The sequence below is a fragment of the Pelophylax lessonae genome (genome assembly GCF_965119305.1).
Source record: "Pelophylax lessonae genome assembly, chromosome: 2".
NCBI classification, from domain to species: domain Eukaryota; kingdom Metazoa; phylum Chordata; class Amphibia; order Anura; family Ranidae; genus Pelophylax; species Pelophylax lessonae.
This window is the reverse complement of record NC_138769.1, coordinates 133,975,676-134,000,929: the sequence shown is the minus strand read 5'-3', so window position 1 is coordinate 134,000,929 and position 25,254 is coordinate 133,975,676. Positions and strand designations below refer to the sequence as shown.

The following is a 25,254-nucleotide window of genomic DNA, read 5'->3' as shown; positions in this document are numbered from 1 at the left end:
TTCACATGCATTGGCATAATAACCTGGTCGAACCATGCACCCATCATATTACAGCTAACTCTGCAAGCAAAGTCCTTTCTTGTATTAACAGAGGCATGGACTCCAGAGAGAGAGATATAATTTTGCCCCTGTACAAATCATTTGTAACACCTCATCTGGAATGTGTAGTTTGGGCACCGGTTCTCCAAAAAGGATATCGGGGAACTGGAGAAAGTGCAGAGAAGGGCAACCAAACTGATAAAAGGCATGGAGGAGCTCAGCTATGAGGAAAGATTAGAGGAACTGAATTTATTCTCTCTTGAGTAGAGGAGATTAAGGGGGGATATGATCAACATGTATAAATACATAGGGGGTCCATATAGTGAACTTGGTGTTGAGTTATTCACTCTAAGGTCAACATAGAAGACAAGAGGGCACTCTTTACGTCTAGAGGAAAATAGATTTTGTCTCCAAATATGGAAAGGTTTCTTTACCATAAGAGCTGTGAAAATGTGGAATAGTCTCCCTCCAGAGGTGGTTCTGGCTAGCTCCCTAGATTGCTTTAAAAAAGGTCTGGATTCTTTCCTAGGTGTACATAATATAAATGGATATTAATATTTATAGGTAAAGTTGATCCAGGGAATATCCGATTGGCTCTCGGGGATCAGGAAGTTTTTTTTCCCCCCTGCTGTAGCAAATTGGATCATGCTTTGCGGGGGTTTTTTTGCCTTCCTCTGGATCAACTGCGGGTATAGGATTGTGTATATGGGATTGTATGGTTGGGTTTTCTTTACTGTTTTTTGTTTTTTATTGGTTGAGCCAAATTAACTTATGTTACTTTTTTCAACCTGACTATGTAACTATATAACTTTCTCTTTACACAAGATTTCTCCACTTCCTTGGAGACGCAATGACTCCCTCATACCCCATGTCTCAAACCAGGAACAGATTAATTGTGCGATTTAAAATTTCTTCCCAACCAACAATGGTTCAGTATCTGATCCCTCCCTTTTATGGAATGCTCATTAGGGGACTTCTAAGAAAAAATTGCTGCCCATTAAAAGTGACAACGCACAAATCTTATCTCCTCTCTCCTCTCCAAAATCCAAAATGTAGAGAACGGCAATAAACAAAAAACTCGATCCCTCCATCTTACCCGAACTCAAGAAGTTACACACTCAACTTAGTGGCCCTCTTAGACACTCATTTGATTATTACATTAAAAGACTACGCCTTTCCTTTTACTCCTCTAGTAACAGCCCAAGGGCCTTTCTAGTGAAACAATACAAACAGAAAATAAACAATGCTAAAATTCCTTTCCTTAAAGATAGTCTCAGTCGTAAACTCTACAACCCTTCAGATATAGCGGAGAAGTTCCGTCAATTTTATTCATTCCTATACAACTTGCAACAATCTTCCTCTCCCCCGCCCCCTGACTCAGATGCAATATGTAATTTTTTAAACTCTCTCAACCTTTCCTCTCTTTCCCAAGAGCAACTCAAAGATCTATTTGCCGGATTTTAATAGCTAAAGTCTCTATAACAATAAAAACTCTCCCTTTACACAAATCCCTAGGATCTTACGGCTTTATCAACAAATATTACAGGCCATTCACAGACTCCCTTACCTCATATTTAACTGGCTCTCTAAATAATATCATGGACACTGGTTCTTGACCCAAAGAATACCTAGAATAATTTATTGTCACTATCCCTAACTCAGTAAACTCTCAGACACCCCTGACAACTTCTGCCCCATCTCCCTCCTCAATTCTGATGTGAAAATTTATGCTAAAATCCTCCCCAACCGTATCGCTCGACTTACCCCTCTCCTAATACATGCTGACCAAGCATGATTCGTTACCGCCAAACCTCCGACAGCACCATCAATCTTTTCAATGGGCAGAACACCATGGCACCCCCTCCCTATTAATCTCTCTCGATGCTAAAAAAGGATTTGATAAGGTGCGTTCGACTTATATGACCAAGATGCTTCGCAGGTTTGGCTTCGATGGGTGAATCCTCTCTGCAATAACCACTCTGTACTCCTGTCTCAGCCTGGACCACTGGTTTCCTCTCATCGTCATTTGAAATCATGAACGGCACCAGGCAGGGTGTCCACTATCCTCAATTATATTCTCCTTACTAATAGAACCCCTAGCTCAACATACAGTATCTGATCTAACCCCTTATTAACAGGTATATCTGTTGGAGATACACAACACAAAATTGGATTATATGCAGACGATTTGTTAGAACATTTAAGCTCCCTCTCCCTATATAAATTAAATTATTCTAAATTTCAAATGTTCTCCATTGGTCTTGATTCATCTGTTAAACCACAAATAACAAGCGCTGCTCCCTTCTCATGGGCCTTATTTGCATCCCTGCAATACCTAGGCATTCAGTTATCAGTTCCTAGTAACAAAATACCACAAAACAATTTTGCATCTCTCATTACCAAACTTTCACAGTCAATAACTAGTATGCAGTCACTCAAACCCAGCAGAGTTAATATCTTGTACTGCCCCCTTTGGCAAGTATCACAGCTTGTAAACGCTTTTTGTAGCCAGCCAAGAGTCTTTCAATTGTTGTTTGTCCATTCTTCCTTACAAAGGTCTTCCAGTTCTTTGAGATTTCTGGGCTGTCTGTCACGCACTGCTCTTTTAAGGTCTATCCATCCAAAATTTGCTGAAATTTTATTGAATCCATTTTTCCTTCTACTCGTGAGATGTTCCCTGTGCCACTGGCTGCAATACAACCCCAAAGCATGATTGACCCACCCCCATGCTTAACAGTTGGACAGAGGTTCTTTTCATTAAATTCTGTGCCCCTTCTTCTCCAAATGTACTTTGCTCATTCCGGCCAAAAAGTTCAATTTTAACCTCATGGGTCCACAGAACTTGTTTCCAAAATGCATCAGGCTTGGCTATATGTTAATTTTCAAAGTTCAAATGCTGATTTTTGTGGTGAGGACGTAGAAGAGGTTTCTTCTGATGACTCTTCCATGAAGACCATATTTGTACAAGTATCTTCTTTATAGTGGAATAGTGTACCACAACTCCAGTGTCTGCCAGATCTTTCTGGAGGGATCGTGCAGTCAAACGTGGGTTTTGAATTGTTTTTCTCACAATCCTGCAAGCTGTTCTGTCTGATATTTTTCTTGGTCTTCCAGATCTTGCTTTAACTTCCACTGTTCCTAATGACTGCCATTTCTTAATTACATTCTGAACAGAGGATATTGACATCTGAAAACGCTTTGCTATCTTCTTATAGCCTTCTCCAGCTTTGTGAGCGTCAACTATTTTCAGTTTCAGTTTTCTAGACAACTGCTTAGAAGATCCCATAGTGCTGATTGTTGGGGCAAGGTCAGATGAGTCTGGGTATTTAAAACCTTTGAGATTGACATCACCTGGTCTTCCCAGACGATGACTGAGAACAATCCATGACACTGGCAGGTCTCAGCCTTGCAAAGGGGGCAGTGCATGCTATAAATTCTGCAGGGTGCCCAAACTTTTGCAGACACCATTTTTTTGTTTTCTGTAATTTTGAAAGTGTCAATGATGGAAATAAAATTTAACTTTTGTTGACATATTATAAGAATGTCTAATCTGTAATTTGATGCCTTTTGGAGATGTTTCCATCTTTTCTTGGCTTCTTTATGCACATTAACATTTTTTTACCTGGGGTGCCCAAACTTTTGATCCCCACTGTATGTACCTGGGAAAGAACTCTCTCCTTTATGTCTTCCTCAAGTTCCTGGCAATCTGCATCCTCCTTAACTTTAAAATACTCACGCTGCTTTTCACATTGGGAATCTGCTCAGAAACCTCTGCATGACTGGTATTTCACTCCCTCCAAACTAGCGAAAATGTATCCATAATATTCTCTCCTATGTTGGAGACAATGCAGTGAGCCAGGTACCCTAACCCATATATGGTGGTATTGTCCTAACATTCAGACCGTTTGGTCCAGGATATTTTCACAAATCACTGTTATCACAGAAACTCCATGTTATCCTAACTCTAAACCTGCCCTGCTCCGCTTAGACATGAACTCCTAGCCAACCAGCATCCATCCCATAATTTACCCACATCTTCATAGCAGCTCAACTAACTATCGTCTGTAACTAGAAACTTTTGACACCCCCTGACTATGCTTTCTTTATCCTGTCAATGAGCATGCCTTCTACAAATACTCCTTCACTAGAGCTCACCTCTTACAATCCAAATGTATCCGCCACTGGACCCCATGGCTTTGACAACCTAACTGCTCCCTCCAATTGGACAAATCCCACCATCTTGATCACCCCAGAACTGCACCTGAAGCTCATGTTTAAGTCTAGAGGTTCTTAAGAGGAAATGGCACCTATAAGTAATTTTCATTATGTTTCTTATCTTCTAACACGACTCGGTATACTATAATACTGTGACGGTACTAGCCGTCACTATGGGTGACGGATCACCCTGTCCCTGGATTGTAAACCCCTTTGTGTCATTTTCTTATGAGTTTGGGACATTGCATTTTATTTTCCCTTTATTCATCCTCTGAACAACTGACTCATGGCATTGAGTTAATGTAATGTTACAACCCATCCCCCCCCCTCCTGTTTCTGTGTCTAAGTGTGTGGATTCATGGCAGACAATGGTCTGAGTTGGAGACATCTCTCCGCAGGGGGTGTGTATTAAGACTGCATGTTTCAAATGTACAAATGTTCAGTTCTCATTGGTTGGTTCCCTTCCCCCCCTTCTGTGGAAAGGCTAAGGGGAGTTTCCCTAACTGTATGTAAAACTGTTGTCTTGGAATGTAATAAAGAGTTTAAGCTCTGCATGGCTAACCCTCAACACCTGTGTGGATTGTCTCGTGATTGAGGGGTTACGGGCTGGATATGGCTTCTCTGCAGGCTGTGGGTGCGTTTGGAGGACAGGAGACACAGATTCGGCGGATGTGCCCAGCTGGGGTACAAAGATCCGTCACATTGGTTGGCAGCGGTGGGATTTGCTCTCCAGTTACCGGGACACTCCAAACCACGAGAGTCAATGACCAGCTATACAGCATGCAGGAGAGCCACGCTGAAAGACTTACTTGAGAGCCGCGGAGGGACCGGTGGGACAAAGAACAAGGCCACCCTGATCAGTGAGCTAGCCGAGATGGATCAGAGGGATGGTGATGCAGGACCCCGGTCAGTTGAAGACTTTTTTCAGCAACGAGTTCAGGAGCGGTTGGTATTATATGGTGCTAACCCATCAGAGACCACCATACAGAATGCCATTAGAGACATCCAGCTGCAGGATGAACGGCAAGAGAGGGAACGAGAGCGGCAACATGAGCAGAAAATGGCAGAAATACGTCAATCGGAGAAAACGCCTAAAGATGCAGCGACTGTCCGTAAGTTGCCCTTTCGGGCGTTCAAACTATTTAAGGAAGGAGAGGAGGAAATTGACGCATTCCTGCAGGACTTTGAGAGACTATGCCAGATACATGAAGTACTGTCCCAAGATTGGGTCGTTTTACTGGCGAGTAATTTAACTGGCAGAGCGGCGGATGCATTTCGGGCCCTGGAGGACGAAGACGCTAAAGACTACGACCGGGTAAAAGAAGCTTTGCTAGCCCGATTTGCCATTACACCCGAAGCCAGCCGGATTAAGTTTCGAGAATCCCGGAAACAAACCAACACAACATACGTGGAGTGGGCACATCGTATGCAGCGGAACCTTAAGAGCTGGTTCCAGGGAAGCCACGCTCATACCATAGAGGACATCACCCAGCTAGTACTATTAGAACAGTTTTTTAACCACACCCCTCCGGTAGTACGGGATTGGGTGCGAGATAAACAACCACAGACGGTACAACAAGCAGCTACTCTGGCCGATGAATATCTGGACTCTCGAAGGTCAGGTGAAAACGAGCGCTATCCACTATCTCGGCCCAGTTTACCAGCCTCTAAGCCAACTTCAGTACCTCCGTGGTCTGCCTCGAGACCCCCAGCCCGACCCAACCCACCTACCGGACCTAAGTGCTATACCTGTAACCGAACTGGTCATCTGCAACGACATTGCCCTAGCCAATCCACGAGGTACCGAGAGACTAATCATCCATCCAGACCAGCGGCTCATTGCTACCAGAATGAGCCCATCCATCGAGATGTTCAGGAAGAGTGCGGCAAACTTTTTGAAGCGGACCCTGTCCAAGCTGCTGCCGGAGATAATCGGCAGCACCATCGCCAGGCAGTATGGGTTAATGGGCAGCCGGCCCAGGGACTCCGCGATTCCGGGGCTACGATTACCCTCATCCAGCCTCACATGATTCCCCAGTCAGCCCGGACCGGCCAGACTGTTGCAGTCAGGGTAGCAGGGGGCCAGGTGCTACGTTTATCCACCGCCCAAGTCCGCTTGGATTGGGGCTCAGGGGAGCGATATGTGCGAGTGGGATTGCTACGCGAGTTACCTGCAGAAGTACTTTTGGGAAACGATTTGGGCCATTTAACTTCCTCTTATGCCCCAGAGGCCACCATGGCCGGGACCACCAGACGTCACAGCCACAGTCGCTCTCCCATGTCAAATCGAAGGCGGCATATAGGAAGTAGAGTACGTCCGGTAAATCCTGATTCTAACTGCTGTTTGGGCGTGTTTGGCCTAAGTCGTTACACAACGGAGCGAGATCTAAGAGAAGTATTTTCAACATATGGTCCAATGGCTGATGTATCCATTGTGTATGATCAGCAGTCTCGGCGTTCCAGGGGTTTCGCGTTTGTCTGCTTTGAAAATGTTGAAGACGCAAAGGAGGCAAAAGAACATGCAAATGGCATGGAACTTGATGGAAGACACATACGTGTAGATTTCTCAATTACACAAAGGCCCCACACCCCTACACCAGGAATATACATGGGAATGCGGATGGGTTATCCCGGCAGACAGACCTAGAACCTTAAGACTACTTCTCCAACATCCTCGAGTTGACCCGTTCGGGGTCCAACTGTGGCTGTTGGACTGTTTACCCGGGGGAAGATATGTGATGGTGTTCACCATCACTGGAATTTAAGGACAGATGGGTGAGGGGTTGAATTGCTTCATTTTTGTCAGCAAGGTCAATTGTTCCCTTTGCCATGAGGTTTCTGAGCAGGAAGCCCATTCCTAATATGGTCATCCCAGGAAGTTCTGAGGAGCCGGACTGTCTGGGGGTGGCTCCCCATTCAACTATTGTCAGGTGGGCTAATGCTAATGACCGCACCTGTTGTCTGCTAAGGGAGGTATTGACACAGAGTAATGTGTATTCAGGGCTCATTAGACAACCATTGTTCTGTGTCTGACTATTGTGTACATTGATTGCCCCCTGGGGCTTCTGTCTCCTTGCATTGGTCAAAGTTATCTGACCAATCACTACTGACTCATTTTCAAGCCCTCATTTGCATTGGTCAAAGCTATCTGACCAATCCCTGTTGACTCATTTCAAGCCCTCATTTGCATGTATATTCCACTTTCTGTATAAAGTGTGCTGTGTTCTTCCAATAAATTGTCTTCCTGCTTGAACTTACATACAGCCTGCTTGGTGTTTTGTTCTAATGGATTCCGAACGGCACATAGCTGTAGTTCGGATCCCGGATCCTGGGTTGACCGAACCATCAGACGATGCGATCTGCAAGCTGACTGAATAGAAACAGAGGAGTGTCGGGAGAGCGGACAGGTCGAGCAAGGGTCTCGTCACATTGGTGGCAGCGGTGGGATGTCTCCTGCAGTCCAGGACATCCAAACCACCACCAGGATTCAAGATCTGGGCAGCTGCCGAGGAGTGATACGGGGACCAGCCAGCATGAGAGCGGAGTTCAGGAGGAGGCTGCAAGGCATGCGGAAGCAACATCTGGGACCAGCGACAGAGCACACCAGGCTCGGCTGGGAGGATGTGATCCGCCGGCAACTCTGGCATGAGGCGCTAAGCCACGAGCGGCACCATCAGGGGAAGATCCTTCCCTCCTCCACAGAGATGTACCGGAAGCAGTACCGTGCGCGAGAGGTGCTCCTGAGGGAACGACCGCGAGATGAAGGGAAGACGGAGCTCGGAAGATTGGTCCAGGAGAAAATGAGGCTGGACGCCAGCTACAGAGCCCTCCGGTGGTTCGCGGCTCAACTGTGGCCAGGTACAGCAGATGGCAGCCCAACAGAAGGCGTTGGCTATGGCGGCGTGGGGCTGCTCCATCAAAAAATGTACGGAGACCCAGACTTTGGGAGCGATGAGGAGTGGCGGCTGGAACACATTCTGGATTTCCGAGATGAGGTGCTGGACCTCCCCGACGAGGCGTGTGACCTGGAGGAATTGGAGTTCCTGGTTGAGCAGGAATGGGAGCTCGAGATTGCCTACAAGCGGCTGTTTGACGGTGATCAGCAGCCTGGCATGGCTCCCGTTGCCTGGGACTGTCCGAGAGAAATAGCAGACAGTCACGAAGATGAGAAGCAAATGGGGCCAGGGGTGACCCTGCGTTTTCCCGTACTAACTGCAATGGAAGAAGCAGCGATGATACAGAGGGCACTCCGAGCGCAAGAATGCCGGAACGCACCGGAGGTCCACCAGGCAGCGAGACAAGCTAATAGCATGAAGGTCTCAGAAGGGGGAGTTAAGACAGGCGCTGGAAGGCTGGGAAATGGTGATCAGCAGCAAGTCCAGAGTATCTCATCTGGTGCCCCAGCAGAAGCATTGGCTACAGGGCAGAGTGCCCCTGGCATCTGCCCAGCATCAGAAAAAGAGTTGGATCCGGAGAGTCTGAGAGAGGATCTGCGTGAGCTGTTTTCCCAACAGCAGATACCCCCACCGGGAGTAGAGGAAGCAATTCTCCCTCCCCAACAATTGGACACTACCCCAGTGTTTATCCCCCCAGCAGAAGCGCTGGCTACAGGGCAGAGTGCCGCTGGCCTCTGCCCACCCTCAGAGGTAGATCCAGGGAGTCCGAATTGTGACCTCAGTGAGCCATTTCCCCAGCACTTGGACACTACCCCAGTGTTTATCGCCCCAGCAGAAGTGCTGGCTACAGGGCAGAGTGCCCCTGGCATCTGCCCAGCATCAGAAAAAGAGTTGGATCCGGAGAGTCTGAGAGAGGATCTGCGTGAGCTGTTTTCCCAACAGCAGATATCCCCACCGGGAGTAGAGGAAGCAATTCTCCCTCCCCAGCAATTGGACACTACCCCAATGTTCATCCCCCCAGCAGAAGCGCTGGCTACAGGACAGAGCGCTGATGGTCTCTGCCCAGCATCAGAACCAGAGATGAAGAATCCGGGAGACAGTCCCTGCAAGATACCTTCCCAGCGGCTCATAACTACACCAGGAGAAAAGCAAGTACCTTTTTCTCCCCAAATGCATAGCCCTACCAGCCTACATTCCCTACCAGCGGAAGCGCTGGCATCAGGGCAGAGAATTATTCAGCTCCCCCCAATATCTGCAACCCTGCCCTGGATCAGAGGAGTGCAGACAGCTGTTCCCACTCTGCAGCGGCTGTTTTTATTCATGGGAGACCCTATGTGCGGTGTTGCTCCCCAGCGCCAGAGTCGTTCTTTTAGTTTTCCTGGTTGCCTGGGGTGGAAGTTTGTGACTAACACAGGTCCAGACCATTTGAGGGTCAGGAACCTCGTTAGTCTGTTTTTAAAAGGGGAGAAATGTGACAGAACCCACTGTCACTGTGTGTTTTGGAGGGGACTGTGCGCAAGCCTCCTACCGACAGACTATGGGCCAGAAGATACTGGAGTTTGGCGCTGCAGCCTTTTGACTTTACCGTCCACTACTGCCCTGGGAAGCAAAACGGCAACGCCGACGAATTATCCAGGCAAACAGACATTGACTCTTTGGGATTTGTTACCAGACTAATTCAGGCACAGACCAGTTGGAGGTCTAGTACCTGGATTAGTCTACCTTTGGGGGGAAGAGATGTGACGGTACTAGCCGTCACTATGGGTGACGGATCACCCTGTCCCTGGATTGTAAACCCCTTTGTGTCATTTTCTTATGAGTTTGGGACATTGCATTTTATTTTCCCTTTATTCATCCTCTGAACAACTGACTCATGGCATTGAGTTAATGTAATGTTACAACCCATCCCCCCCCCCTCCTGTTTCTGTGTCTAAGTGTGTGGATTCATGGCAGACAATGGTCTGAGTTGGAGACATCTCTCCGCAGGGGGTGTGTATTAAGACTGCATGTTTCAAATGTACAAATGTTCAGTTCTCATTGGTTGGTTCCCTTCCCCCCCTTCTGTGGAAAGGCTAAGGGGAGTTTCCCTAACTGTATGTAAAACTGTTGTCTTGGAATGTAATAAAGAGTTTAAGCTCTGCATGGCTAACCCTCAACACCTGTGTGGATTGTCTCGTGATTGAGGGGTTACGGGCTGGATATGGCTTCTCTGCAGGCTGTGGGTGCGTTTGGAGGACAGGAGACACAGATTCGGCGGATGTGCCCAGCTGGGGTACAAAGATCCGTTACAAATACTTACCCTATCTGCAACATATCATCTGGGCAATATAATTTTGTACTTCGCCCAAAGAGAAACTTTCCATCTCCTACTTCCCTTCTTTTTTCCATCACCCCCCTTTTCTTACCTTCCCCCTACCTCTGTTCCCTCTCCTCTTCTCAATCCCAGGCCTTTTTTAGGCCACTTCTGGTCAATTTGTATTCTTTCATACCCAATTATATGTTATGGTCTTGCACCTATTTGATATTGTTATTGATCTGTCTAACAATGTACCGCCCTTTTCTTCTCAATAAAGAAATATTGAAACTAAAAAAACAAAACAAAAACATTTCTATTGGGATTTAAAAGTTTAACGTTTGTATTTGTAATGCTAATAAACAGATTAGGGGGTAGGAAGTGGGGTTTATCATCAAAATGGAAAAAAAGGAAATAGAAAAAACAGGCGTTAATCGTCCAGTAACTTTTATTAAAGACAAAACTTAATTGATATAGTTTGCATTCTGATTCATATGCATAGTCTGACCTACAGAAATAGAATTTTACACCACAGAAATAGAGCTCACTTCACAGAAATAGAGGTGACGTTACAGAAGTATGTGCTTCCATATAAGGCCACAAAATTGAATTTCCCTTAGTGATCTGGTGACATTTTTAATGACCGTATCACTGTAATTGCCTTCGGTACATTTTTCAAGCACTTTGTTTACTCCATAGCCTGCACTTAAAAAAGAGAACAGAAGTATTTTATTGAAAAAAAAAAAGAACCTTTAAGACTATTTTGCTTAAGGAAACATGTTTCATATGAACAGGGACAGAAAGTCAAATTAACATTATAGGAAATGCATTGTACATATGTATTATATTTATGTATTGTCCCTGGTTAAAAGCATTGTGCTACTGAAGATGTTGTACCACCAGATAGTTTTTATGATAGTAAAGGGAGGGAAACCCCAGTCAAAAAATTATTTTTGCTTTTTATTGTTTTATTTTTTTGAGATTGCATGGAGCAGGATTAGAATATGCCATGCTTTTATGTTTTTTGGAGAGCTTCCCTTCTGCTTACTGAATGGCACAGGCATTATTCAGGAAACACTTTGTATTTTCTCAATGAATGCAAAGTATTTTCTGACTGGACAAGGTGGAGGTTGTGATGTCACCACCCCATCACCATCCGTTATGGAGACTCTCAGAATATGTGAGCAATGCCTGGATCTGATTGGATTTACGTAGATGCTGTTTAGCTGACAATTTTTCACTTGACTTTGTTGACAAAAGTCAATTGAACAATCAACTTTTGTTGAGCTGTGTATAGCAGCCTTAATATGTGCTATAGTCTGTGTCTAGTCATTCACATTATATAGTGAAGGGATGATTAAAGGTATTTCTTCGAAAAGATCTTTATGTAATGCCAGATATGCATGTTTATGCACCACATTGTCACCCCTGGTCTTAGCCTAATCTTATGTAAATTATAGTGATTATTTGCAAAAATCCATACTGCACAATCCCAACCCCTTACCCAAGAACAGTGGGCTGTGCAGTATCTTCATAAAATAATGCAGTGGTCTCCAAACTGTGGCCCAGAGGCTGGACAAAGGGCCTTGATGGGGACCTTTGTTTCTTTTTATCTGGCCTTTGTTTCTTTTTATCTGGCCTTTGAAGCACTATTTTGTTCAGTGACACCAATGAATTATTATTATTATTATACAGGATTTATATAGCGCCAACAGTTTGCGCAGCGCTTAACAAAAATGAGGGCAGACATTACATTTACACTACAATTTGGAACAAAAGGAATCAGAGGGCCCTGCTCGTTAGAGCTTACAGTCTAAAAGGGAGGGTCAATTGATACAAAAGGCAATAGCTGTGGGGGATGAGCTGATGGAGCAAGTGAAACAGCGTTATTAGTTAGTAGCCAGGTAGGCTTCTTTAAAGAGAAGGGTTTTCAGGGATCGTCTAAAGATGGATAGATTAGGGGACAGTCGGACAGATTGGGGTAGAGAGTTCCAAAGAATGGGAGAAGCTCTGGAAAAATCCTGGAGGCGAGCATGGGAAGAGGTGACAAGGGAGCTAGAGAGCAGGAGGTCTTGGGAGGACCGAAGAGAGCGGCTAGGTTGATATTTTGAGATCAGGTTAGTGATGTAGCTGGGGGCAGAGTTGTGGATGGCTTTGTAAACTATTGTTAGCACTTTGAATTTTATTCGTTGGGTGAGTGGAAGCCAATGAAGGGATTGGCAGAGAGGGTTGGAGGACACTGAACGGTTGGTAAGGTGGATAAGTCTTGCAGCAGCATTCATTATGGATTGAAGGGGGGATAATCTATGTAAGGGTAATCCAATGAGGAGGGAGTTGCAATAGTCGAGGCGAGAGATAACCAGGGCGTGAATTAAAAGCTTGGTGGTGTCATTGGTTAAAAAGGGCCGTATTCTAGCGATGTTGCGGAGGTTAAGGCGGCATGATTTGGACAGGGATTGGATGTGAGCCTGAAAGGACAGTGCAGAGTCCAGGGTTACCCCTAGCACCCTGGCATGTGTGGAAGGACTAATAGTTGTTCCATTGATCTTGACAGAGAATTCCGGGGAAGGGGCACGTAGAGGAGGAAATATTATGAGCTTGGTTTAAGATAGATTCAGTTTGAGGCAGTGGTGAGACATCCAGGCTGATATGTCTGTTAGTAGATCAGTGATGCGGGAGGAGACTGTTGGGGTGAGCTGAGGGGTAGAGAGGTAGATTTGGGTGTCATCAGCATAGAAATGGTGAAATCCAATCAATGAAAGCCATGGGAGGCTATTAGCTGACCCAGGGAGGAGGTGTAGATTGAGAATAGTAGCGGTCCAAGGACAGAACCTTGGGGGACCCCAACAGTAAGAGGAGTTGCAGAGGAGTAAGTGGAATTGTAAGTGACACTGAAGGTGCGGTGAGATAGGTAAGATTCGAACCAATGGAGAGCACAGCCACGGAGACCGAGCGACCTGAGTTTTTTGAGAAGGAGGGGGTGGTCAACAGTATCAAAGGCAGCAGAGAGGTCCAAGAGTAAGAGTATTGAGTAATGACCGTTGGTTTTTGCTGTTAGTAAGTCATTTGTAAGTTTTAGGAGAGCAGTTTCTGTGGAGTGTTGCCGGCGAAATCCAGACTGAAGGGGATCAAGGAGGTTATTCTCAATGAGGTGCTTGCTCAGGTGGTTGTAGACTAAACGTTCAAGGAGTTTGGAAGCAAAAGGGAGTAAGGAGATAGGTCTTAAGTTATTAAGATTGGAGGGGTCTAGTGAGGCTTTCTTTGGTATAGGAGTTACTAGCGCATGTTTTAGAGAGCTGGGGAAGATGCCAGTGGAGAGGGAGAGGTTGAAGATATGAGTTAAAGAGTGTAGGATAGAGTCAGAGGGTGACCGTAGTATTTGAGAAGGAACAGGGTCCAGGGGGCAGGAAGTTAGGTGGGCATTGGAAAAAATTTTAGTAACTTCCTCTACAGTAGTTGGGTTAAACAAGGGAAGTGTTGATTGTGCAGGAGGACAAGGTGTGTAAGGTGAGGGAGATATCTTTAGTGTAAAGATCTCTTCACGAATTGTATCAATCTTATTTTTGAAGTGATTGGCAATCTCTTGGGCAGTGAGTAAGTTAGTGGGTGGAGGCAATGGAGGACGAAGTAGAGCGTTGAAGGTCGAAAAGAGTTGACGGGGACTGTGTGAGAAGGTGTTAATGAGAGTGATAAAGTAGGTCTGTTTGGCAGTGTGGAGGCAGGAACTGTATTTTTGGAGGGCAGATTTATATTGACTGAAGTCTTGCTGTGACTTAGTCTTACGCCACAGACGCTCAAGAGTGCGACTACGTTTTTTGAGGCTTCTGGTATTGTCTGTCTGCCAGGGTTGAAGCGGTCGGGGCCTGATTCTGTGTGTAGTGAGGGGGGCCAAAGCATCCAGGGTAGATGACAGTAAACTGTTGTAGACAGAAGTGGCCATGTTGGGGCAGGAGAGGGATGAGATTGTGTTGAAGAGACCATCTGTAGCAGAAAAAATGAAGGGCACAATTCCTCCCATTGACACCAATGATGGGGCACAGTTCCTACTAATGACATCAAAGATGGGGCATAGTTCCTCCCAATGACACTAATAGTGGGGCCCAATGACACCAATTATGGGGCACAATTCCTCTTAATGATCCCGATGATGGGGTACAATTGCTCCCAATGACACCAATTTGGGGTATAATTGCTCCCAAAGACACCAATGATGAGGCTCAATTCATTCCACTGAAACCAGTGATTGGGCACAAGTCCTTCCACTGACACCAGTGATGGGGCACAATTCCACCCAATGATACCAATGATGGGGTACGATTCCTCCCAGTGACACCAGTTATGGGGAATTGTTTACTCTCACTGATGCTGGGACATTTTGTATTCCCAGTGGCCACAGTCCGGCCCCCCTAAAGTCTGAAGGACAGACAACTGACCGTTTGCTTAGAAAGTTTGGAGACTCCTGAAATAATGCATAGGCAGGTTAAGTACAAATGTGACTTTGAGTTTTCCTGCCTTGTGTGTTAATGCACTTTAAAAAATAGCAGATCCAGGCTACAAGTACTTATTTTGTAAAATTCAGCTTTCCCAGCATTCATTTTGATAAACTTGGGCTGTCAGGCGAATTCAGATACCTTCACCTGTTTGAATTCGCCTGGATATATTCAGGCTTTTACTGCTATTACACACAGGATGTATACACGTTTCTGGAGGCAGATGCAGCATTAAACCAGGCAAATTCAAATGAAGATTTACTTAATCTTCATTTATAGTATGGTGGATGATTAGCGAATGTGGACTAGCTGAAACAATGAATGATATACCTTGATGGCATCCAGGCATTTTTTTTTTTACTGATCCAAATGCAGCCAATTGTTTTTAATGGGTCTGTACACACAAAGTTATAAACGTATGCTGTGTATAGATCAGTAAGGCTCCTTTCACACTAGTGCAAGTTCAGATGCAATTTGAGTTGCAGAGAATTGCATGACAATGGAAATCACTTTGTTTTTTAATGGTGCCCAATCACAGCAATGCCACTCAGCATGATCCAATTTTGGAAAAGGTTCCTGTACTACTTTGGTGAGATTCCAGCAGTATTTTGGCTCCATAGAATATACAAACCTTATCCAAGTTGCATTAAGTTGCATTCGAGTTGCACTACATAATGCCACTGAAAAGCGAATCAATATCGGATCAAAGCAGTGTAAACCTAGCCTAAAAAAAAAAAAAAAAAAAAATCTCTGTTGCTGGACAGTACTTTATGTATGTATGCTCGAATAAGCACATACAACACACCCCACAAAAAACTGGAAGCCTAGCGTGTAGGTGCGAAATTGCACAAATACGCACATTTACTTTATAACCTATCGTCGCATTTTTAATTTCTACCAGGAATCTGTTGTTCATACAACAGTACCGTGTGCAAGTACCCTTAAAGCATGGCTGTTGTTGGCAAATGTAACTGTAGTGGAGAAGTAGTTTAATCTACAGGGTCTCCGCTGGTAGACAGGAAAACAGGTAATAATCCAAATAGGCAGGTACAGCATGCAACAATCCAGGTAGCGTTATACCATCCTTCCCTCCCAAGAACTAGACGACACATAGGCTGGGAGTCAACTAGAACTGCTCGTTTATTGAAAACCCAAGAGATCTACACTCTGCGAAAACCCCTCCCTCTTTGAGCCATCCCCCACACAAACACACATCCCATAATAACTTACAAGGCAGACAGGAACGATAGGACAATGGAATGCAGGTATTCACAATAACAAACCCCATCCCACTGGCATGGGTCTATGAAACACTTCTACCATTTTGTAGCCATCTGCAATACATCCCCACACATCTCCTGAGGGACACTGCTCAGAAATATGATAGTCCCAAGTGAAAGAGTTCTCACTCTCTCAACACAAACCACAATCTCAGTGTCCATTCCGCTACACTGCTCCCCCTTAACCACAAGCCGGCATACACAGTCTGATCCATAACGGATCAGCTTGGGGATGTCCGGGGAGTACTCACAGATCATTTTTCCAGTTCAGTTTGTCGCGATAACCCGTCAGCATTGCCATTCTGTTTTCCAGGGCGGTAGTGAATAGTAAAGTCATATGGTTGTAACGCCAAACTCCAGCGCAACAACCGGGCATTGTCCCCTGCCACTCGGTTTAGCCATACCAACGGGTTGTGATTCGTGAGTAGGGTGAACTGTTGTCCATACAAGTAGTGCTGAAGCTTCTTTAGGGCCCACACCACAGCCAGGCATTCTTTTTCTATGGCGGCGTAGCTCACTTCCCTGGGGAGAAGCTTCCTGCTCAAGTAAGCTACAGGGTGTTCTCCGTCATCTTCTCCGACCTGGCTCAATACCGCGCCCAATCCAAACATTGAAGCATCTGTGTGAACCAGGAATTGTTTAGATGGATTGGGAGCCGCTAGTACAGGACTATTAACAAGGGCCTGTTTGAGCTGTTGGAATGCCTGTTCACACTCTGGGGCCCATACTACTTGGCAGGGTAGGTTCTTTCTAGTCAGGTCAGTGAGGGGCTTTGCCAGGGTGCTGTAGTTCGGGACAAATTTGCGATAGTAGCCAACCGTCCCTAGGAATGCTAAAACCTGGGTTTTGGTATGGGGGGGTTGGCCACTTGGCCACTGCCTCAACTTTGGCGGGTTCAGGCTTTTGTTTCCCACACCCCACCCGGTGTCCCAAGTACTGCACTTCCGCCATCCCAATATGACATTTGCTTGGTTTGAGGGTTAGACCGGCCTCTCTGATCCGGTCTATCACCGCTCCTATGTGTCTCAGATGCTCCTCCCAAGTCTCACTAAAAATCGCTATGTCATCCAAGTATGCACATGCATAATCTTGGAAGCCATCGAGCAGCTGATCCACCATCCGTTGGAACGTGGCTGGGGCATTTTTCATCCCGAATGGCATGACCTTAAATTGGTACAACCCAAAGGGGGTCACAAAGGCCGACTTGGGAATGGCATCTGGGGCTAGGGGGATTTGCCAATATCCCTTACATAGATCGATGGTCGTGAGGTATCGACCTCTGGCTATTCAATCTAAGAGCTCGTCTATCCTGGGCATGGGGTAAGCATCTGATACTGTTTTGTCATTGAGTCTCCGGTAGTCTACACAAAAGCGGGTAGTTCCATCCCTCTTCGGTACCAAGACCACCGGAGAAGCCCAAGTACTATCTGAGGGTTCTATGACTCAGAGACGGAGCATCTCTTGTATCTCCCGTCTCATGTGTTCCTTGACAGCCTCAGGTATTCTGTAGGGAGTATGTCTGAGGGGTGGCTGTCCTGAAGTGTCTACTCGGTGCCTCACCAGTGGAGTGTATCCAGGTACATTTGAGAATGTTGCTCCCTTCATGGTTATCAATTGCCGTGCCTTGATGCACTCTTGGGGGTTTAACCCTACCCCCAGCTGAACCTCATATAAGGTGCCGATCATATCATCCTCCCCCAGAAGGTCTGGTAAGGGAAGATTCTCAAACTCGTCCAAGGTGGGCGCACAGATTGCAGCCACATCCTCCGTTCTCTCATGGTAGGGTTTGAGCATGTTCACGTGGAGCATGCGTTTGGCTCCTACACCTGCGACTGGACCGATCACATAGGTGGTATCACATATTTGTTCTACCACCTTGTATGGGCCCTGCCAGGAGGCCTGCAGCTTGTCTTTGTGGACCGGTCGTAAAATGAATACTTTTTGCCCGACTTGAAAGCTGCGGTCCCTTGCTCCCCTATCATACCATCGGCTCTGTCGTTGTTGGGCCGCCTGGAGGTTGACGCGTACAGTCTGAGTCAGGGCCTCCAGGCTCTTAACTCCAGCACATATGGTACGATTGGTGTACCAATAATGGTCCCTTCTCCTTCCCAATTTTCCCGTATAAAATCTAGGGGGCCCCTCACTCTCCTTCCGAACAGAAGTTCGAAAGGGGAGAATCCGGTGGATTCTTGGGGTACCTCCCTATATGCAAACATTAAGTAGGGAAGGAACCTTTCCCAGTCTTTCTGGGTATCCATGAACGTATGGATCATCTGTTTGAGGGTGCCGTTAAAACGTTCACAGAGCCCATTGGACTGGGGGTGATATGCAGAGTTCAAGATCTGTTGTACCCCACATATCTTCCAGAGCTGTTGTGTTATTTCGGCGGTGAACTGAGTACCCCTATCCGAAATAATCTCCCGGGGAAATCCCACGCGGGAGAATATTCGCATCAGGGCATCTGCTACCGTTTCTGCGTGCACATTGGTCAAGGCCACTGCCTCAGGGTATCTGGTAGCGTAGTCTACCACGGTTAGGACGTATTTCTTGCCGGATGGGCTAGGTTTAGTTAAGGGGGCTATTATATCTACTGCGACCCGGCTAAAGTGTTCCTCAATTATGGGAAGAGATCGTAGCCGGGCCTTGTATCGGTCACCCCTCTTCCCTACCCTTTGGCAGGTATCACAGGTCTGGCAATATCGCCGTACATCCTGTGAGATACCTGGCCAAAAGAAATTCTGGGTTAGCCTGTGTTTAGTACGACTGATCCCTAAGTGTCTGGACAGGGGTATGTCGAGCGCTATGCGCAGCAGTTCCAATCTATATTTCCGGGGAACAATTAATTGCTTAATGGGTATGGGGATCGATCTGGCGATTACCTTCTTGGCTTGGCGGTATAGGAGTTCCTTTTCCCATGTGTATCTTTCCCCTTCTAACCCTGCCTGATTTTTATCTACACGGTCTATATACAGCTGTAAGGAAGGGTCTAGGGCCACCTCCGACCCAAATTCTAGGGGGGACGCCCAGGGAATGACATTAGGCATGGGGGGCACATTGCGTACCTGAGCCTCTGAGTGTTTAGGTGGTGCTGTGGTGCGAGCCTGCTGCCGGCTCACAACCGGATAAGCTTCGTTGATGGTAGATTGGGGAACAAAAGCTGAAGTCAGCTCCCCCAGGTCGTTGCCCAAAATAACGTCTGCGGTAAATCCTGCATCATGCCCACCTCCACATTCCCATTCCCCGCTCCCCAATTCAGGTGTACCTTGGCAGTGGGGATCTTGTAGATCGCTCCCCCTGCTACACGTACTGCCACACACTCCCCTGTGAGGTTGCCCTTGGGTACTAGGTGGTTGCGGACCAGCGTTATAGTAGCTCCAGAGTCTCCCAACCCCTGTACCTTTCTCCCCTCCATCTGTACCTCTTGTCGGTGCCCTTGGCGGTTGTCAGAAGCTGCTTGGATAGGGTTGACTTCATGTAGCGTACCCAGAGGTTCCTCGGTGGAAGCTGGGACCTCGGGTACTCTGTAGGGTTCCACTTGGGCACAATGAACTGCTGCCCGGTTGTTGGGTGCCGGGGTATACCAGCTGGGCCGTGGTCGGTTGCGGGGGCAGTCCCGCTGCATATGTCCCTGCTGGTTACAGGTGTGGCATCGTATCGGGGGGCGAGCCTGATACCTGGGGGTGTAGGTGTTATTGCTTACCCCTGGGCGTGCTGGGACGGCTGCGGTTACGGCTGGTACTGGTGCTGTAGGTCCATAGGCTGTTCTTGGTTGAGTGCGCTGTTCCCCCTGGTATCTTGGAACTCATCCGCTAACTTGGCTGCGTCTTGTAGAGTGCGTGGTTTCCGATCTCGCACCCAATTCTGCAGATGAGCGGGTATCCTGTTAAAGAACTGCTCCATTACCATTAGCTGGAACAGGTCTTCTAGGGTGTTGACTTGGGTGGCTTCCAACCATCCTTTTGCCGCTCGTTGTAGACGGTGCGCCCATTCTGTGTGAGTGTCTCTGGTGAGCTTTTTAATATCTCGGAACTTTAGGCGGTAGGCCTCTTAGGTAATCGCATACCTAGCTAGAATGGCCTGCTTCACCTTGGCATAGTCTGTACTGTCCTCGTTGGGTACGGCACGGTATGCCTCTGCTGCGTGACCAGATAGTCTCCCTGCCAGTAGGGGTACTCGATCCTCCGCACTGATATTGTGCAGGTGGCATAACCTTTCGAAATCTTGTAGGTAATCATCTACCTCGCTGTCGGTTTCAGTATAGCTTTTAAACGCCTGGTACAGAATCTTGGGCTTCCCCTGGGTAATGTGGACAGGCGTTGGAGCTCTCTCCTCGGCTCGCTGACTTGCTTGGTGTTTGACCACCAGGTATTCGTGTACGTCCGCCATCAGCTGGTCCAGTATTTCTCTTGAGTGGGGCTCTGGGTAGTAGGCCAGTCTGCTCTGTAGCTCCTTGTCAAATTTGCTGCGTTCTGCCTCCTGTGGGCCTGCTGCAGGGGTTGCTCTGTCTCCCTCCATGAGCTCTGCTACAAGGGTCGCTTTTGTTTTGTAGCTGGCGTTTCCCCCTCTAGCTTGCAATAATTCCTTCAATGTAGTTCTTTTCAATGCTGCATAGTTCACCTCCATTCACCAAGCGTTCGTATACTTTGACATATTTCCCGAATGCTGGTTTTATCCGAATGGCTCGTTCCGTTGTGCTGCTGCCTTTCCTCTTTGTTCGGTAGTTACTGCTGATCGTGGATTTGCTGTGCGGTTTGAAATCCCGTCGCTTGCCACCAGTTGTAGCGGATAAGTAGTTTAATCTACAGGGTCCCCGTTGGTAGACAGGAAAACAAGTAATAATCCAAATAGGCAGGTACAGCATGCAACAATCCAGGTAGCATTATACCATCCTTCCCTCCCAAGAACTAGATGACACATAAGCTGGGAGTCAACTAGAACTGCTCGTTTATTGAAAACCCAAGAGATCTACACTCTGCGAAAACCCCTCCCTCTTTGAGCCATCCCCCACACAAACACACATCCCATAATAGCTTACAAGGCAGACAGGAACAATAGGACAATGGAATGCAGGTATTCACAATAACAAACCCCACCTCACTGGCATGGGTCTATGAAACACTTCTACCATTTTGTAGCCATCTGCAATACATCCCCACACATCTCCTGAGGGACACTGCTCAGAAATATGATAGTCCCAAGTGAAAGAGTTCTTACTCTCTCAACACAAACCACACTCTCAGTGTCCATTCCGCTACAGTAACCTTTTCTGAGTCATGAATACAGTACTTGTTACAGAGATCTGGATTTACTATTCAATGAAAACCTTTACTGAGGAAACATATGAACTGCCATTTCTGAACTCTTTTTCTAAAAATTCTAGATGCCCGGCTTCCATGTTTATGCACTGTTTTCAGAACTTCTCAGGTCACTGGCACAGACCAAGTATGCAATTAAAGAGTTCTGACTTTGCTTTCACTCCATTTGCCGCATGCTTGTGCCAGGTCATTGACCATATTTTGTATTTAACGTACATATCTGTAAATGGTAAGTAATGCAAAACATATAACGGGTAATCACTAGCATTGCACTGATACCTAAACCAGTATTGGTGCCGATACTAAGCATTTGCACAAATACTTGTACTTTTGCAAATGTTCCAATACTAAAACTGATACCTTCAAGTGCACAGACTGTAAGACATGGTTCACATATGTTGCGGGGCTGGCTTCAGTGCGATTTGTAAAAAGAGTCTGGTGCAATTTCTTTCAGCAGTTCAGGTGCGGTTTAGGTGCAAATTGTTAGTTTCATTGTTTTTTTTATTGAAATAAAAGCTATTGTAGTAATACAACAAGTAGAACAAAGAGTAGGTACCCCAAGGGGCTTGCAATACCAATAACAATAATTATCATTTATCCATAACATAGCAACAATAGAGAATGCACACAAATAATGTGTTACAATGGGAACATTGGGTGTATAGCTTAAAGAAATAGAGAACAAATGAAAAAAAGAAAACATAAAGTTACAGAAAAGAAAGTATCAGGTTGTAGTCTAACCAAACATGGTATACCACAGATAGCATGGTATAAAGCATTCAACCTAATACTTAGAAAGAGTGAAAAAAAAAAAGAAGGAGTGATGTAAACGTTGGCATATCAGAATACATCAGCGGTTCTTAATCCACAGATTCCAAAGGTTTCAGTTCTCGGCCAGTAAGCTTTCATAAACGTAGTTCTGTTTCACCATATCTATCACCTCTGAAACATTGGGTGAAAGGTTTGTTTTCCATTGTCTAGTTATAAGGGACCTGGCTGCCAACAGCATATGGGTAACAATTTTCCGACACTATTTCTATGTCTCTCCACAGGATTTTCGCGGGAAGGGGAGACCCATTGTTTGAGTTGGGCTAAGTGTGTCGCCATAAAGTAGTGGAGATCAATCATGCCCAAGTCCCCAGCAGTCCTATGTTTTATAAGGTGTGCATGGAAGCATCTGGGTCTTGTGGATTTCTATACAAAGTGTTTGAGTAAGGAGTTTAGGTGCCCCAGTTTGATTGGAATAGGTAAGGTTCTGAAGAGATACAGTATTTGGGGAAGTACAGTAATAACATTTTAAAGGAAGCAAGGCGTTCTGACCATGAGAGCTCAAATTTGGAAATACATTGAGCTACTCTAGTTAGTTTGGTAGTGAGAGGAGCGTAGTTGGTGTTCGCTAATTTTGCTACATCTGCCACTAGCCGAATACCCAGGTAGGGAATACCATCAGTGCTCCAGGTGTAGGGGGTAAGAGACTTAAAGTTTATGTTTAAGAATAGAGTCTATACCTAGATCAAGGAGCAAGGACTTAGTAAAATTCACTTTGTAATACGAGAGCTTACTGAACTCTATCAGGTTTGTATGGGCAGCAGCGAGGGAGGTGTCCAGGTTAGTCAAGAAAATGATTATATCATCTGCAAATAAGTTTATGGTGTGAAAGGTACATTGGATCTGAAAGCCTGTAGCATCTGGGGATGATCTAATGGCCTCCGCTAGAGGTTCTATGAGAAGATTATAAAAAAGATAGCTATAACGGGCATCCCTGGCGGGTGCCATTGGGGATCGGGAAAGCTGAGAAAGTATGTTGTAGGTACATACCTTTGCAGATGGTGTTGAGTATAACTCTAATATGGCGGAAAGAATGGGCCCCGTGAAACCAAACTTTAGTAGCGTTCTTCGCATGTATTGCCAGTGAATTCGGGCGAATGCCTTCTCCGCATCCAGGGATAAAAGCAGAGAAGGCACCAGACCTGACCCAGCATATTTAATTATATCAATGACCCTCCTTGTAGCTTCTAAGGCTTGGCATCCAGAGATAAAGCCCGACTGATCTGGTTTGATCAAAACTGGAGGAATGTAATTGTAATTGTAATTGTAACTATGTATGCTTACAACATCTCAGATGGAAAAGAGGCAGAGGACACTACAGCAGCAAATACTGAAGAAAGAGTGGGACAGAGAGTGGAGCAGAATTGCTTATAGTAGGCATTTGATAGGCCATCAGGTCCAGGAGATTTCCCATGTGGGAGAGATTGAATGGCTATGGCAATCTCCTGAGGGGTGATGGGTGCGTTTAGTTCTTACAAATGAACGCTTGTATGGGTAGGTTGTTGCAGAGAAGCAAGGAAGGAGTCAATGTGACTGTCAAGTGGTTGGGGGGTAAGGGGGGTCATAATTTAAGTTGTATAGCAAGCTGTAATATGAAGCAAAGGAGTTTGCTATTTCCTTTGGGTTGATAATTTTCCATTTGGATCTAGTAAATAGGCAATTTTGGTTTGAGTTTTCTTAGCCTTAAGGCGGTTTTCTAGAAATTTTCCAGTTTTATTACCGGCAGACTAATGCGATAATTTAAGAGCTTTGAGATTTTGTCATGCTGATCTATTAATAAGAGGCCGAGGTCTGGGTTCATTTAGAAAGTTTGGGAGGTGGCATAAGTAGAATTTGATTTGTTTAAAGACTCCAGAGAGCGAATCTCCCTCAGTATGTGGTCAAGCTGCAGCGTCCTCTGCCTCTTAAGGAGTGAGCCCAGTTAAATAAGAATGCCCCTAATAAAAGCCTTGTGAGCACACCAGGCAGTAAAAGGGTCAGATACAGATTGAGAATTTAATGTGAAATACTCTTGGAGGTGTTTGTCAATATCAGATACATGTTGAGATATATTGACCACCTGGGAGTCTATATATAAGATGGATTGGGTATACGTTCTTCCACCATCGAAATAGAAATTGGAGCATGGTCAGACCATGATATATTGTGGATAATGGAAGAAGATACAGACTGTAGCAACATCTTATTAACTAAAATCATATCAATCCTTGAATAGGAATTATGACATATTGAATGGAAAATATAATCATGTTTTTTAGTATGCTGACGCCTCTAGACTTTTAAAACATCCTCAGAGTGCAATAACGGTTGAAGCACAGGAGGTGGTCATTTAGGCTTGGAGAATATGTCCAATTGTGAATCTGCTGTAAGGTTAAAGTCACCACAAATTATGAGGGAACCCCGTCTGGATGCGGAGATTTTGTGAAAAAGCTTCCTCAGGAAGCGAAGCTGGTGTGAGTTGGGAGCATGGGTAGTCATATTGGTGAAAGGTCTATTATTTTGTTTGCAGAGGATTATCAAATATCTGCCCTCGGAGTAGAGTAGCAAAGGGATTCATGCAACGAGAAGGCTACAGACTCTTTAATTGCAATCAGGACTCATTTTTGTTTAGTGTTGTGCAAATGCGAGAAGTCTTTGTGAGATAAGGCGGAAGTACTTAATGTCAAAAGGTGCGTTTCTTTGACGCAGAGTAAGTCACTGCCTAATTTAAGGGTTTCTTTCCACAAAAATTCCCTTTTTGTGGGATGTTAAGTCTGCGAACATTAAAGGACTTTAGGCACCATTTATGACAAGAGATAAAGGAGCTTTTGTTACCTTAAAGTGATCATAGAAGTAATAGAGAATGTGGAACATAGTAGATTCTGATTGAACCCTGTAGAAGGATTGTCGGATAGAATA

General features: G+C 45.7%; 1 protein-coding gene and 1 pseudogene across 2 annotated transcripts in view; one reads left to right on the top strand and one right to left on the bottom strand.

Annotated features, from left to right (window-relative positions):
* HIP1 (huntingtin interacting protein 1) overlaps positions 1-25,254 on the top strand; it is a 260,017-nt gene that overhangs the window by 124,886 nt on the left and 109,877 nt on the right. The window lies entirely within an intron of this gene.
* Positions 18,250-20,836, bottom strand: LOC309546630 (annotated as a pseudogene). Its single transcript has one exon. The product of its transcript is annotated as an uncharacterized misc_RNA (transcript).